Below are 17,906 nucleotides of genomic sequence, written 5' to 3'. Positions count from 1 at the left end.
CACCAGTGGAGGTGGCCACCAGCAGAGACACACACAGGCCCACTGCGCTGAGGCAGCCACCGGCAGAGGCGTGTGCCGGCCTGCCCAGCGCTAATATGACGCTGCCTGAGTGCGTCCCTGGTCAGCGCTAAGGTAAAGCTGCCTGCCTATCCCTAACCTGGGACGTGACACTGCCTGCCTGTGTCCCTGACCTGGGACGTGACACTGCCTGCCTGTGTCCCCATCCAGTGCTTATGTGACACTGCGGGGGGTGGGACTTGATGGGTGTGCAGCTGGCCAGGTCTGGGTCTTGCCCAGTGCGAGTGGGGCAGGCCAGGTATGTGTCTCGGGTGATTTTGAGGCATGCACAGGGGACTTGACCCTGGGTCTCACGGCGCACTCCAGACTCTGATAGGAGGGAGGAAGGATCCTGCTACACACACCCTGGACCCACACAGCACAGCACCTTCACCCAGGACCCAGCAGGGAGGCGGGAGCCCCATCCTTCACTGAATTAGCCATTGGTCAGCTTGCTATTAGCAGCCTGACAACCAGGAATCCATTCACCCACACCCCAGACCTTGACAGCAGGGAGGTGGGGATATGTCTGAAGACCAACTATTGGCACAAAGTACCTCTGAAGCCAAAAGAAGCCGTTGTTGGTTACACAATGTATCTGAAGGCCAACTATTGGCACAAGGTATCTCTTCAGCCAAAAGAAAGTGTCATTGTCAACAGAATATGTCTGATGATCAACTATTGGCACAACGTACCTCTGAAGCCGAAAGAAGACGGCATCAGTGACAGAATGTATCTGAAGAGTAACTATTGGCACAACATAGGTCTGCAGCCCGAAGAAGCCGGCATTATTGACAGAAAATGTCTGAAAACCAACATATCTCTGAAGCTGAAGGAAGGCAGCGTCAGCAACAGAATGTATCTGAAGAGCAACTATTGGCACAATGTAGCTCTGCAGCTAAAAGAAACCAAACCAGCGTCATTGACAGAAAATGTCTGAAGAACAACATGCTTCTGAAGTTGAAAGTAAGCAGTAGTGTCAACAGAATATGTCTAGGGAACAGTCATCAACAAGTACTACCAATACTGGTAGGAACTGCCTTCTCAGAGAAAATGGAGTACATGAGGATGCAATTCTTGAACATAGTTGTGGTGGAATGACTGTTCAATGTGAATTTTGTCTATCAGTAAATTTCTCCGATGAAAAAACATCTGATGGAAAATTTACTTGATGTTGTAACAAAGGTAAAGTTTGTCCAAATGATATACATTTTCCAGAATACACGGCATATTTTTTAAAAATAATGATAAATGAAGATTCTGACAGTTAAATTTCATGGAAAACTGTAGGAGGTGTGCTCTATGATACATTTTGTGAAGCTGCTAAACATCGAGGATTATTAATCGACAACACTATCTGGAAAATATATGATTGATGATACAATCATCCTTAATATGCCCAAACAACTACAGCACCATTTGGCATATATATGTGTGTTTGCGTGTCCTTCTGATGCAGGCAAATTATGGGATAAGAATAAATCGCATTTTATTGAAGATTTTTGTTAGAAATTGCACTGAAGAGAAGGTGCCTGTGTGAGCTGTGAAATGCATACCCTTAACGAAATTCAAGAGGTATTCACATTGTATGGAATGAAATGCTCCCATTTCAAACTTCCGGACTATCCTTTATTAACAAATACAAATACATGTAATGAATCTTACGAGCGACAACAGGCAGAGATTTGATAAATACTCTGAATGATGAACAGTTGGCAGCCTTTCAGACTATAACTTCAGCCATCGAAGATCAAACTGTACACCCCAAATGCTTTTTCTTGGCTGGTCCAGGTGGTAGTTGGAAAACGTATCTTTATAAAGTTTTAATACATTATATTAGAGGTTGTGGTGGTACTGTTTTATCCACAGTGTCTACAGGAATTGCTGCAAATTTACTTCTCGGTGGAAGAACCTTTCATTCCCAATATAAATTACCAATTCCATTTAATGAAACTTCAATTTCTAGACTCGATATAAAGAGTGAAGTTGCTAAAACCATTATTAAAAAGGCCAAACTTCTCATTATTGATGAATGCACCATGGCATCCAGTCATACTATAAATACAATAGACATATTACTAAGAGAAATTATGAATTTGAATGTTGCACTTGGTGGGAAAGTTCTCCTTCTCGGAGTGGATTTTCCACAATGTCTCAGTATTGTACCACATGCTATGTGATCAGCCATAGTACAAATGAGCTTAAAGTACTGTAATGTTTGGGGGTGTTTCAGAAAGTTGTCTCTTAAAACAAATATGAGAGCATAGGAATCTGCTTATAGTGAATGGTTAGTAAAACTTGGAGATGGCAAACTTGAAACAGTTTTTATTTAGGAATGGATATTATTGAAATACCCTGTGAGATGATTTGTAATGGATCTATTATTGAAGCTACCTTTGGAAATAGTTAATCTATAGATAATATTAAAATATATGTAAACATGCAATTCCTTGTCCAAAAAATGAGCACGTTCACAAATTAAATGAAGAAATTTTGGATATACTCGATGGAGATTTTCACACATATTTGAGTGATGATTCCATTGAATCAACAGATAACACTGAAAAGGAAAATTTTCCCATTGAATTTCTTAATAGTATTACTCCTTCGGGAATGCGATGTCATAAATTAAAATTGAAAGTGGGTGCAATTATCATGTTAATAAGAAATCTTAATAGTAAATGTGCAATGGTACTAGATTTATTATCAAAAGATTATGACCTAACATTATCGAAGCTGGAGTATTAAAAGGATCTGCAGAGGGAGAGGCTGTTCTGATTCCAAGAATTGATTTGTCTCCATCTGACACTGGCCTCCCATTTAAATTAATTAGACAACAATTTCCCCTGATGCCAGCATTTGCAATGGCTATTAATAAATCACAAGGACAAACTCTAGACAGAGTAGGAATATTCCTGCCTGAACCTGTTTTCACACATGGTCAGTTATATGTTGCTTTCTCTCGAGTTTGAAGAGCATGTGACGTTAAAGTTAAAGTTGTAAATATTTCATCACAAGGGAAATTAGTCAAGCACTCTGAAAGTGATGTCACTCTTAATGTGGTGTTCAGGGAGATATTAGAATAAGTTTACTCACTTTATCAGTCATTGTTTCCATCAATGTTGTTTTTATATTATGTTTTGTTGTTTTTATATCATGTTTTTATATCATGTCTTTGTTGTTGTTATTGTTCATTTATTAAGAAATTTATATATTATTTTCATATACATTTTACTTATTTCCTTTCATCTCTGACACTTCTATTATAGAGAAAGGGCAAATAGCTATATTACAATATTGCCTCTAATTAATTACCTTTTAATGTGCATGAATTTAGTGCACTGGGCCACTAGTTAAACTATAATTATCAATGATACTAGCTCCCTTTCTGAAGCAGATCCTCTATCTAAATTATTTTAGGCAGTTTGGGAAGAGGTCAAAAGTTTTTTCTGAGTCTTTTGTTTCTTAAAAAAGTAAATAAAAAGTTTAAAATAATATCCCAAAGGCATATTTTTTGGTGGCAAATTATGCTTCCCCTCAATATGGTGACTGAATAGAAATGATACTTAAGTGGCTGTGTATTAGTAACTGCCTTAAAAAATGAGGTAGAATTGGAGAGTATGTTCCTTGCTTTTTTTAATGTAAAAAACTTAGATTATCAGGGGAAAAATCATTGTGAAAACAAAATCACCTGCCTAACTGTACATAGTGACAGCTCCCAGAGGCAACAATATTTAAATCAAATAATTCTACAGCACTGCAGCTTTTGCTGTGATTTAGATGCTTGCCATATGATGAGCCCTTAATCATTTCCAAATCAGGTACAAAACAAATCCATTGCACATTTTTTATTGAAAAGCTCTCATCTGAGAACATAATTACTGCATGCTATGATGTGAAATATAGCTGTGATTTTACTCATATACTGGGGAACACTGATATGAGCAAACGAACTCTTAGCATCATTATTCTAAGCCCTGCTAACTTATTTGTCTTATAAGATTTTCTGCAGGATAGATTTTCATATTAAGTGCAATGCAAATTTTCCCCCTTTGGATTTAAGGAGTAAAATGTTCTTTCTCATGCTATATGAAAGAAATCATTAACTAATAATGAATTTAGGTTTTGAATGCTAATTAAAAATCTTTTAATATTCATTGCTCTATGATAAACACAACAAAGTTTTAATGTTTGCACTAAACTAATTTTATTGACAAAGGCTTGGCTTCCTGAAATGTCAAACTTAAGATTTAGTGAAGAGCTTACAATGTTTTGATGAATTTTGAAATGCGTCCAAACGCATAATTTTGTAAAGCATCTGTTACAGCCCATCTCCTGGAATGCTAAACACTTCTGTATGTGTTTCATTTAGTTTAGTAAAAGTTAACTTTATCATATTCAACTTTTTTTTTTCAACATGACACACTGGCAAGCCAAATTCTCAGCAAGACATTGTGGTAAATGAAAGCATGTCACATTGTGTTATTTTTAATTTTCTCTAAATTTGAGAGTGGATTATAGTTAGTTAAATTAAACATCACTGAGAATTGAGTTATACTTTAATAAATCTCTATTTTTTTTACATATGTCTCCTGTTTCCCCCCCCTTGATCTTCCCCTGGCCTCCCCTACCCCCCAATGACTTGTGTCCATTGGTTATGCTTATATGCATGCATACAAGTCCTTCGGTTGATCTCTTACTTCCCCCCCAACTCTCCCCAAACTTCTTGCTGTAGTTTGACAGTCTGTTTGATGCTGCTCTGCCTCTGTATCTATTATTGTTCATAAGTTTATTATGGTCTTTATTATCCATAAATGAGTGAGATCATGTGGTATTTTTCTTTCTCTGACTGGCTTATTTCACTTAAAATAATGCTCTCCAGTTCCATCCATGCTGTTGCAAATGGTAAGAATTCCTTCTTTTTTACAGCAGCATAGTATTCCATAGTGTAGATGTACCACAGTTTTCTAATCCATTCATCTGCTGATGGGCACTTAGGCTGTTTCCAAATCTTAGCTATGGTAAATTGTGCTGCTATGAACATAGGGATGCATATATCCTTTCTGATGGTTGTTTCTGTTTTCTTGGGATAAATTCCTAAAAGTGGGATCACTGGGTCAAATGGGAGTTCCATTTTTAACTTTTTGAGGAAACTCCATACTGTCTTCCATAGTGACTGCACCAGTCTGCATTCCCACCAGCAGTGCATGAGGGTTCCTTTTTCTCCACATCCTCTCCAGCACTTGTCGTTTGTTGATTTGTTGATGATAGCCATTCTGACAGGTGTGAAATGGCACCTCATTGTTCTTTTGATTTGCATCTCTCGGATGATTAATGATTTTGAGCATGTTTTCATATGTCTCTTGGCTTTCTGAATGTCCTCTTTTGAAAACTGTCTATTTAGGTCCTTTGCCCATTTTTTGATTGGATTATTTATCTTCCTTTTGTTAAGTTGTATGAGTTCCCTATAAGTGTTGGAGATTAAACCTTTATCGATGATAACATTGGCAACTATGTTCTCCTATGCAGTGGGCTTTCTTGTTTTTTGTTGATGGTTTCTTTTGCTGTGCAGAAGCTTTTTATTTTGATGTATTTTTAATGAAATAATTTCTATTTGTAATTTTAAAATACTTAGTTTTGTGAAGGGAGCCCGAGCCCCCTCACCCCCAATCTGCATTCTGATGCATATGCTTGCTAGCCCCAACCTCCTTTCCCCTTGTGTCCTAGATATTCTTGCAAAACCTGTTTCTCTGAATGTTTGTCTTAACAGGAACTATAAACCATACACAGCACCATTACTGGTCTGATTGCCTGGGCCAGATGGGGTCTTGGTTGCTATCTCACTTCCCCCCTTACAACCAACCATTACAGGGGCTGCAAAAGCCCACAAAAAGTCCAGAAGTCTGCTCCATATTTGGGAGACAAAGAAACCAAGGGGATGAAAGGGACACCTCCCCCACGGCCAGCATTCGGGGTTCAGACTTGGGAAACTGTTTTTCCTGAGTCACAGCACCAATGATACTGAAAATAAAGGGTTTTCCCTGACTCTTCCAAGTGCCCATTGTGTTTCTTCCTGTTGCCTGGTAATGTCTGCAATAGTTTAACCTTTCTGAAAAAAAAGGTGAATTTTTTAAATTATAATGAGTAAAGCAAATACATATTTAGAATTACAAATATTTGTTTCATTTTTTATTTTATCAATTTATAAAGGTAAAATAAATAAAATTACTTTTTTTTTTTACTTTCAAATCAACCCTATTAATACACAGGACAATTATTACACTGAATTCACTCTTTTTAGCTGGTTGTAATAAAAAATTACAGGCATTTTTCTTTTTCAGGATGTCAAAAATAGGAAAAAAATTGAAGCATCTCCTAAATTTCCATTTAGTTCCAGAATGATTAAATATGCAAAACTGATGAAGAGTTCAGATTATTATTTAATCCAACATAGTCAATGGCGCAGGATTGATTTTATTTATTTATTGAATAATTAAATCTTTGTTGTTCAGATTCTTACATTTTTTCCTCTTTTTACCCCCCATAACTCCCCTCACCCAGTTCCCACCCCACCCTCCTCCTTCACTCCCCACCCACTGTCTTCATCCATAGGTGCATGATTTTTCTCCAGTCTCTTCCCGCATCTCCCTCACTCCTTTCCCCGCCAAGAATAGTCAGTCCACTCCCTTTCTATGCCCCTGATTCCATTCTGTTCATCAGATTATTCCCTTGATTTTCAGATTCACTTGTTGATAGATGTGTATTCGTTGTTCATAATTTGTATCTTTACCTTTTTCTTCTTCTTCCTCTTCTTAAAGGATACCTTTCAGCATTTCATATAATACTGGTTTGGTGGTGATGAACTCCTTTAGCCTTCCCTTATCTGTGAAGCTCTTTATCTGACCTTCAATTCTGAATGATAGCTTTGCTGGATAAAGTAATCTTGGTTGTAGGTTTTTGGTATTCATCACTTTGAATACTTCTTGCCACTCCCTTCTAGCCTGCAAAGTTTCTGTTGAAAATCAGCTGACAGTCGTATGGGTACTCCCTTGTAGGTAACTAACTGTTTTTGTCTTGCTGCTTTTAAGATTCTCTCTTTGTCTTTTGCTCTTGGCATTTTAATTATGATGTGTCTTGGTGTGGTCCTCTTTGGATTCCTTTTGTTTGGGGTTCTCTGCGCTTCCTGGACTTGTAAGTCTATTTCTTTCACCAGGTAGGGGAAGTTTTTGGTCATTAGTTCTTCAAATAGGTTTTCAATATCTTGCTCTCTCTCTTCTTATGGCACCCCTATAATTCGGATGTTGGTACTCTTGAAGCTGTCCCAGAGGCTCCTTACACTATCTTCGTATTTTTGGATTCTTTTTGCATTTTGCTTTTCTGGTTGGGTGTTTTTTGCTTCTTCGTATTTCAAATCGTTGACTTGATTCTTGTGATCCTCTAGTCTGCTGTTGGGAGTCTGTATAATATTCTTTATTTCAGTCAGTGTATGCTTAATTTCTAGTTGGTCCTTTATCGCAACCTCGAGGGTCTCATTAGATTTCTTGTAGGTCTCATTAAGTTTATTGGCAGTTTCTAGAAAATTCTTGAAAAACCTTAAAAGTGTTTTTTTGAACTCTATATCCAGCAGTTTGCTTTCCTCCATTTCTGTCATTTGTGTCCTTTTTCTTTGTCTCCGCATTTTTTATGCTTCCCTGTGTTAATAAAGTGGTTTTCTGTGCTAAGTATCCTCTAGGGCCCAGTGGTTCAGCCTCCCGAATTACCTGAGGAGGACACTCTTGGTGCACCCCTTTGTGGTCTTTGTGCACAGTCTTGTTGTAGTTAAGCCTTGATGTTGTAGGTATCACTGTGAGGAATTGACCTCCAGGCCAATTGGCTGTGAGAATCAGCTGTGTCTGCAGTGGGAGAACTTCTGTGCTGGAGACACCCCTCTGGGGCAAGACTTGCTTCAGTGGGGCTTTGGTGTTCACTGAGTCTGCCCCCTGAGTGTGTCCTTTATGGTTCCATGGAGCTGCTAACTGGATGGTCCCACTCTGACCTCTGGGTGGCTCCTGGCTCCTGGATCTCTAGGGAGGTGCTAATCTAGCTTCTGCCGTAGGCTATCCAGCAAAAGCCTCCCTGCAGGGCTTGGGTGGGGAGGGTCCCATGGGATCAACAGGGCAGGGCTAGCAGTATGGATGCTCTCAGAGGCCCCACTTCTCAATGTCTCAGCAATTGCTGTAAGCCCCTCGGACAGAAAGCTGCCCTCAAGTTCTGACCAATGCCAGACAGTCCCGCTTCTCTGATATGAGTCTGGGTCCCCAGAGACTCGCCTGGTACTGGAGCTCAGAGCCTGAGACTCCCTCCCATTTGAAAACGACAACCACGCCCTCAGCTGCCAGCCCTCTCCTTGTGTGCCTCTGTAACTTAGTATTTTACTTCCGCACTGCACCTTCTCTGAGTCTCGGTATGTTTTTCTCTTTCCTTCTAGTTGTAGAATTTACACTCAGCCAGCCTTCCTGTGGTTCTGGATGATGTCCATTCCATCTTTTAGTTGTATTTTTGAAGTGGTTGTTCGAGGCAGCCAACTCCGGTGTTTACCTATGCCGCCATCTTGGTTTCTCCTGATTTTAAATATGCAAAAAAAATCCAAACTATTAGACTCCCATGTGTCTTTCAGTCATCAGTTTTAGAGTTTTATGCATTCAGTGCTAAGATATTACATCCTCAATTTTCATTTTTGCTCACTGTTTTTCTTTAAAAATCAAGAACAACCTCTGAGGATAGTAATAATAACTTTCATAATTATTCTCATCAAAATACAGCCTGACCTTTGAGAGCAATTGCATTTAAACCTCAACATCTTCTGGCATAAAGAGTCTTACATTATTTGTAATTTTATATGTAAACAAACACTATCTTCCTGATGCTGCACTATTCTTTAAATAACCATTGAGTTTTTAAACATATCTACATATAAATTTACAACAAATAAACAGACATTACCAAATGTATTTCAACTCTTCGTTATTCTTATATATGACGTTTGTGAAAACAAACAATCTCATTTTACTAATATTATAAATAATGTTTATTAATTAGGAACTTTGCTTTCCAGTGTTTCTAAACAGTCAGAAGAAGAAAAAAAGGATATCAATTATATATATAAACTAGAGGCCCAGTACACAAGAATGTGTGAACTCGGGGGGAGGGGTCCCTCAGCCCGGCCTATGTCCTCTTGCAGGCTGGGACCCCTCAGAGGATGTCCACCTGCTGGCTTAGACCAGCTCCCTGGGGGGATCGGGCCCAAGCTGGCAGTCAGACACCCCTCTGGCAGCCCGGGAGCCCTCAGGGGATGTCCACTTACCAGCAGGGAGCAGACCTAAGCTGTAGTCAGACATCCTTAGTGCTGCTGAAGAGGCGGGAGAGGCTCCTGCCACTACCGCTGTACTGGCAGCCATCAGCCTGGCTTGTGATGAGCAGAGCTCCCCCTGTGGGAGCACACTGACCACCAGGGGACAGCTCCTGCATTGAGCATCTGCCTCCTGGTGGTCAGTGTGTGTCAGTGACCAGTCATTCTCAGTTGTTCTGCTGTTAGGGTCAATTTGCATATTACCCTTTTATTATATAGGATAGAGGCCTGGTGAACTGGTGGGGGCAAGCTGGTTTGCCCTGAAGGGTGTCCCAGATCAGGGGGGGGTCCCGCTGGGGTGCCTGGCCAGCCTGGGTGAGGGGCTGATGGCTGTTTGCAGGCTGGTCACACCCCCTTCAGGGTGGGGGTTCCCCACTGGGGTGTCTGGCCAGTCTGGGTGAGGGGCTCAGGGCCATTTTAAAGCTGGTCAAGCCCCTTGGCAACGGAAGCTCCCAGCCTCTTCTTTTTTTCTTTTCTTTTTTTATTCTGGGATTTATTTACCTTTTATAATTGGAACTTTGTTGCCTTGAGTGGAGCTCAGAGCCGGCCCCGGCAGGCGGGAAGCTTGGCTTCCTCCATCACTGGGCAACCAAGCCTCCTGCTTGCTCCTGCTCAGTGGCTGCTGGCCTCCATCTTGGTTGGGTTAATTTGCATATAGTCGCTCTGATTGGCTGGTGGGCATGACTTAAGGCATAGCGGAGTTATGGTCAATTTGCATGTTTGTCTTTTATTAGTGTAGATGGGAAATTTTATGTTAATTTGTATGCATACCCTTAATAGATGACTCTAAATGCATTTTAAATTGATTTTTAAATAACACAGATCTGCTTAATTGCAGATTATATTTTGATGCTAATGATACAATAAGTAAAGATAAATGCAGAAATATAAATACAGATCCAAATATAGATAGATAGATAGATAGATAGATGATAGAAAAATAGATAGATAGATAGAGAGATAGATAGATAGATAGATCGATCGATAACCCCCAACCAATGCTCAACTTGGTATCAACTATTTATCTATCGTCTGCTCTTTGAAGAAGCTTACCAGTGCTTTGGCCCACTCCTAAGGGTTTTAAACATGGGTTAGTTTGAGTAAAATTCTGAAAAGATTCCAGGTCTGGAGAGTTTCCAGAGCTTCACATATGGTTGTATTGCTTAGCTTTAGGTAATGCACTGCACAGATTTAGGAAGTGACATTTCACATTGTACTCTATTAAACACACACACACACACACACAGACACACACACACACAACACAAAGTCTCTAGACTTGTGAAGGAACCTCACAACCACACAAAGCACTCATGCTGGATCTTAAGGTCCCTATTAGTAGAAGACCCACATAAAGGCAAAGAAAAGCAAAATTTTATTTGTATGTAAGTTTAGAAATGAATTGAGATTTTTACTGGCCAGGTTTCCATTTATTATCTGCGGGCATTAGCATGTCATCCAAGCATTTACTTTGTTTATTCACAACTCTAAAGCATAAGAAACAAAGTTAGTTGTACTTTCTTCCAATGGTAATCCCTGTATTTCTGCTCTCAGATTTTCACGTCTAATCCATTTTTCCCCAGTTCTCTAAATCCTACTTTGCTCCTCCCATATTTCAGTCCAGTTGACACTCACTAATCTCTTAAGTTCTTAAATGGTGTCTGAGTGCTCTGTTCTCTTTAAAAGTGTATTGTTGTGGACATGCAGATGGCCAAGAGACATATAAAAAATGCTCAAAGTCACTAATCATCAGAGGGATTCAAATTAAAACAACAATGAAGTATCACCTTACATCTGTCAGAATGGCTACCATCAACGAATGAACAAATGACAAGTGTTGGTGAGGATGTGGAGAAAATGGAGCCCTAGTACACTGCTGGTGGGAATGAAGACTAGTACCACTATGGAAAAACAGTATGGAGTTTCTCAAAAATTTAAAAATGGAACTGCCATTTGACCCAGTGATCCCACTTCTAGGGATATATCCTAGGAAACCTGAAACACCAATCAGAGAGAATATATGCACCCCTATGTTCATAGCAGCACAATTTACAATAGCTAAGATCTGGAAACAGCCCAAGTGCCCATCAGTAGATGAGTGAATAAAAAAGCTGTTTTACATTTACACCATGGAATACTATGCAGCTGTAAAAAAGAATTCCTTATCCTTTGAAATAGCATGGATGGACCTGGAGAGTATTATGCTAAAAAAAATAAGCCAGTCATAGAAAGATAAGTATCACATGATCTCACTCATATTTGGAGTCTAATGAACAAAATAAATTGATGAACAAAATAGATACACAGACATATAAGCATGGGACAGAGTGATGAATCTCAGTGGGAAAGCAGAGGTAGGTGGGTGGGTAGGGAGAGATTAACCAAAGATTATATATGTCTATATGTATAACCCATGGATACAGATAATAGTATGGTGAAGACCCAGGGGGTGGAGGGGTGGGAGAGTGAAGGGGGGGTCAATGAGGAAATAAAGGGGAACATCTGTAATACTTTCAACAATAAAGATTATTTTTAAAATATATTTTACTGATTTTTTACAGAGAGGAAAGGAGAGGGGTAGAGAGTTAGAATCATCAATGAGAGAGAAACATCGATCAGCTGACTTCTGCACGCCCCCTACTGGGGATGTGCCTGCAACCCAGGTACATGCCCTTGACCAGAATCGAACCTGGGGCTCTTCAGTCCGCAGGCCGACTCTCTATTCACTGAGCCAAACCGGCTACAGCAACAATAATTATTTTTTAAAAAAATAAAATAAAAGTGTATTGTTGTGGTCTAAGCAGAGTGCCCTTGTTCCCTTGATTTTGTTTGTTTGCATTTCAAAGGCCTGTTGTGTACATTACAAATAAATAAATAAATTTTATATCTTTCAATAAAAATCCTACTTCATTTTTAATTTATAAATATACCTTTAATTATTAAAAAATCACTAACAAACAACACCAAAGTGAAGGGGGGAGTATATATCTTTATCAGATTTTATTCATCCCTGAACTATAAGCCAAAGGTAATTATTTGCATAGGCAGGGAACAGACTAAATGATGGAACACATCTTCTTTGTTCTCCTCTGCTGTAACTATATTAAATTAACATTAGTTAAATGGTTTAAGAGCAGACCACAAGAGAAATTGCAACAGGAGACTTTTCATTCACAGGTCCTGGAGGAAATACATGAAATGGTTCAAGGGTCAAAATGGGGAAGTCAAGGGAGTGTGCAGACAGAGGGATCAATAAGACCTGGGCCACATTTCTATATTAGGGTCCACAGGTGAAGTGTTTTGGGGTTCTCAAACTAAGGCAAAATTGGTCAATTCAAACCAAGAGAGTGGAATTTTGCTAAGCCCCACAGTGATTTTATCTAAAGGGTACACAATGGAAGCATCCTGAGATGCAGTGGAGACTACTGAGCAATAGGGCTGCAGAGGAAGATATGTAATCAAACCCACAAGTTTGTATGCTCAACATGCAATAAGACCAATCACTAAAGCCACAAAAATAGTTTATTTCAAGAGGCAGTCACACAAAGAGATGGGGGGAAAGCTCGAATCTGCCTCCGCAATCCAGGGTTCAGGGAAGGTTTTTAAGAGTTTTGGGGGAATAGGTTTGTTGAAGTACAGAGGAGGCAAGTTTTAATTGGAGGACCTTGGAACTTGGCCATTTATGTGAAAGGGTTTTGGCACTGGATTTTCCTGGACAGAAGACTCTGCATCTGAACAGCTTCCAGTGTTCAAGTTCTGGTCATGTCCTGGTCCTTTGGTTATTATAGGGCGAGGGAAACTTTGGCTCTTGGGTGTGTTGTTAAAGAATAAAGTAAAAGTAAATAATTTCCTTCTTTTTTATGAAGCCAGAATATGACAAGGAAAATAAAACCAGACTGACTTAGAGAAAGAAAAAAAATATTTTAAAAAACACAAATCAATGTAGTATAAAACAGAAAGATGACAAAAAATTTTAAAAAATGAGTATTTTTTTAAATCAACAAAATTGATAAGTACTAGATAGACTGGTCAATAAAAAAGAGAGTGAACACAGGTCAACAATTTGAAGAATTAAAAAGGTGTCACTTTGTAGATTTTACAAATATTAAAAAATAAAAGGATATCATAAACAACTTTATGTCAACAAATGTAAAAAAGTAGATGGTGAGGCTATTAGCCTGTACCCTAATGCAATCTGATAGGTGTTCTTACAGGAAAAGGAAATAAGGACACAGAGTGACACATATAATATGCATGCACAGACCAACAACCATGTAAAGAGGCACTATGAGGGCAGTCATCTGCAAGCCAAGGATAGATGCCTCAAGAAAAAACAACTCAGCTGGAACTGTGATCTTGGACTCCCAGCCTCTAGTACTGTGAGAAAATAAATTTATCTTGTTTAAGTCATCTAGTCTGCTACATTTTGTTATAGAATCATTAGAAAACTAATACATATAGAAGGATAAAATCTAAATATATATATATAAAACTAACAAATAATAATACAAAATTAAATAAAAATTTGATTACCTTTTATTAAAGAAATTGTATTTATTTATTTATTTATTTAAAATATATTTTATTGATTTTTTACAGAGAGGAAGGGAGAGAGACAGAGAGCTAGAAACATCGATGAGAGAGAAACATCGATCAGCTGCCTCCTGCACATCCCCCACTGGGATGTGCCCGCAACCCAGGTACATGCCCCTGACCGGAATCGAACCCAGGACCTTTCAGTCCGCAGGCCGACGCTCTATCCACTGAGCTAAACCGGCTTCGGCAAGAAATTATATTTATTATCATAACGTTTTAACATCAGAAATTCCAAGCAAAATTGTTTCATCAGTAGTAAATTTTACCATGTGTTCAACTTTACACAAATATATACTTTATAAAAATAGATGAGTTAAAATGACCTGACTTGTTTTTAAAGCCAGAAAACACAAGTAACAAAGCCTGAAAAATGCATTACAAAAACAAAAACAAAAACAAAACAAAAAAGAAAGAAAAGAAAGGCTAAAAGCATTTATGGATACAAACATGAAAATAGATAAAAATTTTTGAATAAAGAGATCCAAGATGGCTGCCAATGGGACAGCAGGTTGCAAGATAGTGTGTGAGTGAGAGAATGAAAGGAGAGTGTGTGGATGTGCGGAGAGTGTGTGTATGTGTGAGTGAAGGACAGCTATATTCCAAGGGACTTATGGAGACTGGCAGACCAGGCTCCCCTGGCTGGGCAGCCTCTACTACTGCTGAAATCTCTTCTAGAGTGGCCGGCTCTGCCTCAGAGACCATGCCATCCTGAAGGGGAGAGTGGCTGTGATCAGAAGCCCAGCCTTACCTTCAACTGGGGAGACCTCAAATTCCTCCCAGGACCCTACAACCACAACACCCAGGGACCAGCTGCCTCAACTGCAAACCCACAAACACCAGGACTCCAGCCTCCCTGACCACGGGTGCCTAAATAGTCTGTCAAGGGGGAGACAAAGTGGCTCCAAATATGTGGGCATGGACAAGCCCTGTGTCTTCTCAAGGAGCAGATAGAAGGAACAGTTGAATCGAAGAACACCCACCTGGAATTGGCTAATTAAACACAGCTAGTGAGGCAATCCATGGAGGGAAAGGACAGATATCACCTAGAGAAAGGTGAGATCTGGTATCCAGGCTGGAGGGAGAAATGCACACAGCGGAATCTAGAGTCTCAGAAGAAGACAGCGCCCCACAAAATCTGCTGCCACTGGGGTCAGTGTAGCCTGCAAATGTGGAAGAAGATCCACAGGGCTGCTGGCAGAAGGAGACTCTAGAAATCAACCCACAGCTGGGCTGGGCCCAGAAAGGTAGCCTGAAGTTCTACCAGTATACTGGCTGCACAGTACCAGGGGAAAAAAGTTGCAATTCTGCGTGCTTACTCTGGCTTTTTTTCTTTTTAAATTCTTGCTTTTGATTACTAAGCCCAGTACATAGGATCTTCCAATTAAAAACACTCACTGAGACTGCAGGAGAAAGTTGTTTTTGTGGAACCTGGGGATCAGAGTGGGGAGAGATGAACAGAAAACCCGTTCCGGGGCAGTCTGTTCCACCAACCCAGTATTAAGTGTGGCAGGGAAAGCAACCTAAACAATGGATAGAGGGGCCTTTTAGCCCCTGATATTAATACAGAAACACTGGCACCCAGGGTTTGAATCACAATTTGACTCTTGTGTAAATACAAATAAAAGGCAGGCTGAGAAACAAAGAGATCCCGCCTGCATAAAAACAAGGTTGTGGCTTACGACGCAGAGGAGTGGTGGATTGCAGGGAACTTCAATACTGTCCTGACTACCTGACAGGAAACAGACGTGCCAAACAGAGCAGTAGAGGAAGTGAATGACCTTCCCTACAGCACATTTTTATTTTTTTATATTTTACTTAAGAATAATTTTTTATTATTATACTAGTAGCCCAGTGCACAAAATTTTGTGCACTCGGGGGTTGGGGGGTGAGGGGTGGGGCCAGACCCCTCAGCCCGACGTGCACCCTCTGTCATGTTCCAAGACCCTGGCCACTCCTGGCATAGGCACAGGCCTACAGGCTTGAGGTGGCCTGGCTCCAGAGGCCCCATTTTATGAAGAGAACAAAGTCGGCGTTAGTTACAGCCCTCACCGAACCCAGTACAGTGCATCTGTGCGTACAACTGCTTCGTTCGTGTGCTTGCTTCGCCCTACTGAATTACTAACATCTTGAGGACATAGCTCTGTCTTATCCTGCTTCAACTTCAGTGCCTGGCCTGGTGCCAGGGACCTGAGAGGGTTTGCTGAGTGAGTGAGTGAATGAGTGAGTGAATGAGTGAATGAATGAGCGAGTAAGTGAATGATCAAGCAGCTACAGGGCGGGAACTTCTGCTGCGTTGCCATGGCATGGCAATGCGGCAGAAGTTCCGGCCCCACTCCCGGCTGCCTGACGCCCACCCCGGGAAGTTCCCACCCTGTTCCCAGTGGCCAGGTGCCCCTCTCCTGGCTGCATAGTTCGTTCGCTCCCTGCTCCTGGCTGCGGTGATGCAAACCCCGGGAAGTTCCCGCTCCACTCCCAGAGGCCCGGTGCCCCTCTCCTGGCTGCATAGTTCACACCCCGCTCTTGGCTGCCTGACGCAAAGCCTGGGAAGTTCCCGTCCTGCTCCCAGCGGCCCCACACCCCTCTCCCAGCTGCATAGTTCGCGCAGGGCAAAGGCGACCCTGGTTCTCTGCCTTTGCCCTGCCACCCAGCTCTTGCTTGCTGCCTGGGTTTCTGATCACCGTCAGTGGCAGGGGGCTTCTTCTGTCCTTCCCCTTTCACCTCCCATCATTGTGTCTACGAATGCAAATTAACTGCCATCTTTTTTTTGGCGGTTAACCACCATCTTGTTGGCAGTTAATTTGCATATTGCTCTGATTAGCCAATGGGAAGCGTAGCAGAGGTATGGTTAATTACCCTTTTTGTCTTTTATTAGATAGGATTTTTATTTTTAATTATTATAAAGGCCCAGTGCATGAATTGCGTGCATGTCGGGGGGCCCCCCCTCAGCCAATCCTGCACCTTCTCTAATCCGGGACCCCTCAGGGGATGTCCAAGTGCGAGTTTAGTCCCTAAACTGGCAGTCAGACATCCCTCTCACAATATGAGGCCGCTGGCTCCTGACTGCTCACCTGCTTGCCTGCCTGATCACCCCTAAATGCCACCCCTGCCAGCATGATCACCCCTAACCACCTCTGCCTGCCAGATTGATCACCCCTAAATGCCATCCTGGCTGTCCTATTCACCCCCAACTGCTCCCACCCCCCCGCTGGCCTGGTTGCACCTTACTGCCCCCCCTACCAGCCTGGTCTCCTCCAACTGCCCCCATCTGCTGGCCTGGTCACCCCTAACTACACCCCCCACAGCCTGGTCATCACTTATTGCCCCCTCGCTGGCCTGGTCACCCTCAACATCCCCCCCCCTTGCCAGCCTGGTTGCCCCAAACTGCCCCCTTACTGACCTGGTCACCCCTTACTGCCTCGCCTTCCAGCGTGGTCATTCCCAACTGCCCCCCTGCTAGCCTGGTCACCCCACGCAGCCTGCTGTTTAGTCATTTGGTCATCCCTCACTAACCCCCCTACTGGCCTGGTTGCCCCACACAGCCTGCTGTTCAGTTGTTTGGTCATCCTTCACTAACACACCTGCAGGCCTGGTCACCCCACACAGCCTGCTTTTGGTCGTTACTGTTACTGTGACGGCGTCCTGGACAATTTGCATATTCCTCAATTATTAGTATACATTATTACTACTATTATTTTACCTTTTATTTTTTCTTTATTTTATTTTATTTTGGCATTGGTGTTCTATGTTTTATTTTTATTTTCCCTTTAACATTATTTTACTCTATTTCAATTTTTCCTTTATGCTAACATTATCTTCCTCACTTTTCCCCCTTTTTTTTGTCCTGTTTCTCTTACCCTGTTCTGGC

The sequence above is a fragment of the Myotis myotis genome, unplaced genomic scaffold (genome assembly GCF_014108235.1).
Source record: "Myotis myotis isolate mMyoMyo1 unplaced genomic scaffold, mMyoMyo1.p scaffold_m19_p_4, whole genome shotgun sequence".
NCBI lineage: Eukaryota > Metazoa > Chordata > Mammalia > Chiroptera > Vespertilionidae > Myotis > Myotis myotis.
Note: the sequence above shows the minus strand (reverse complement) of the source record.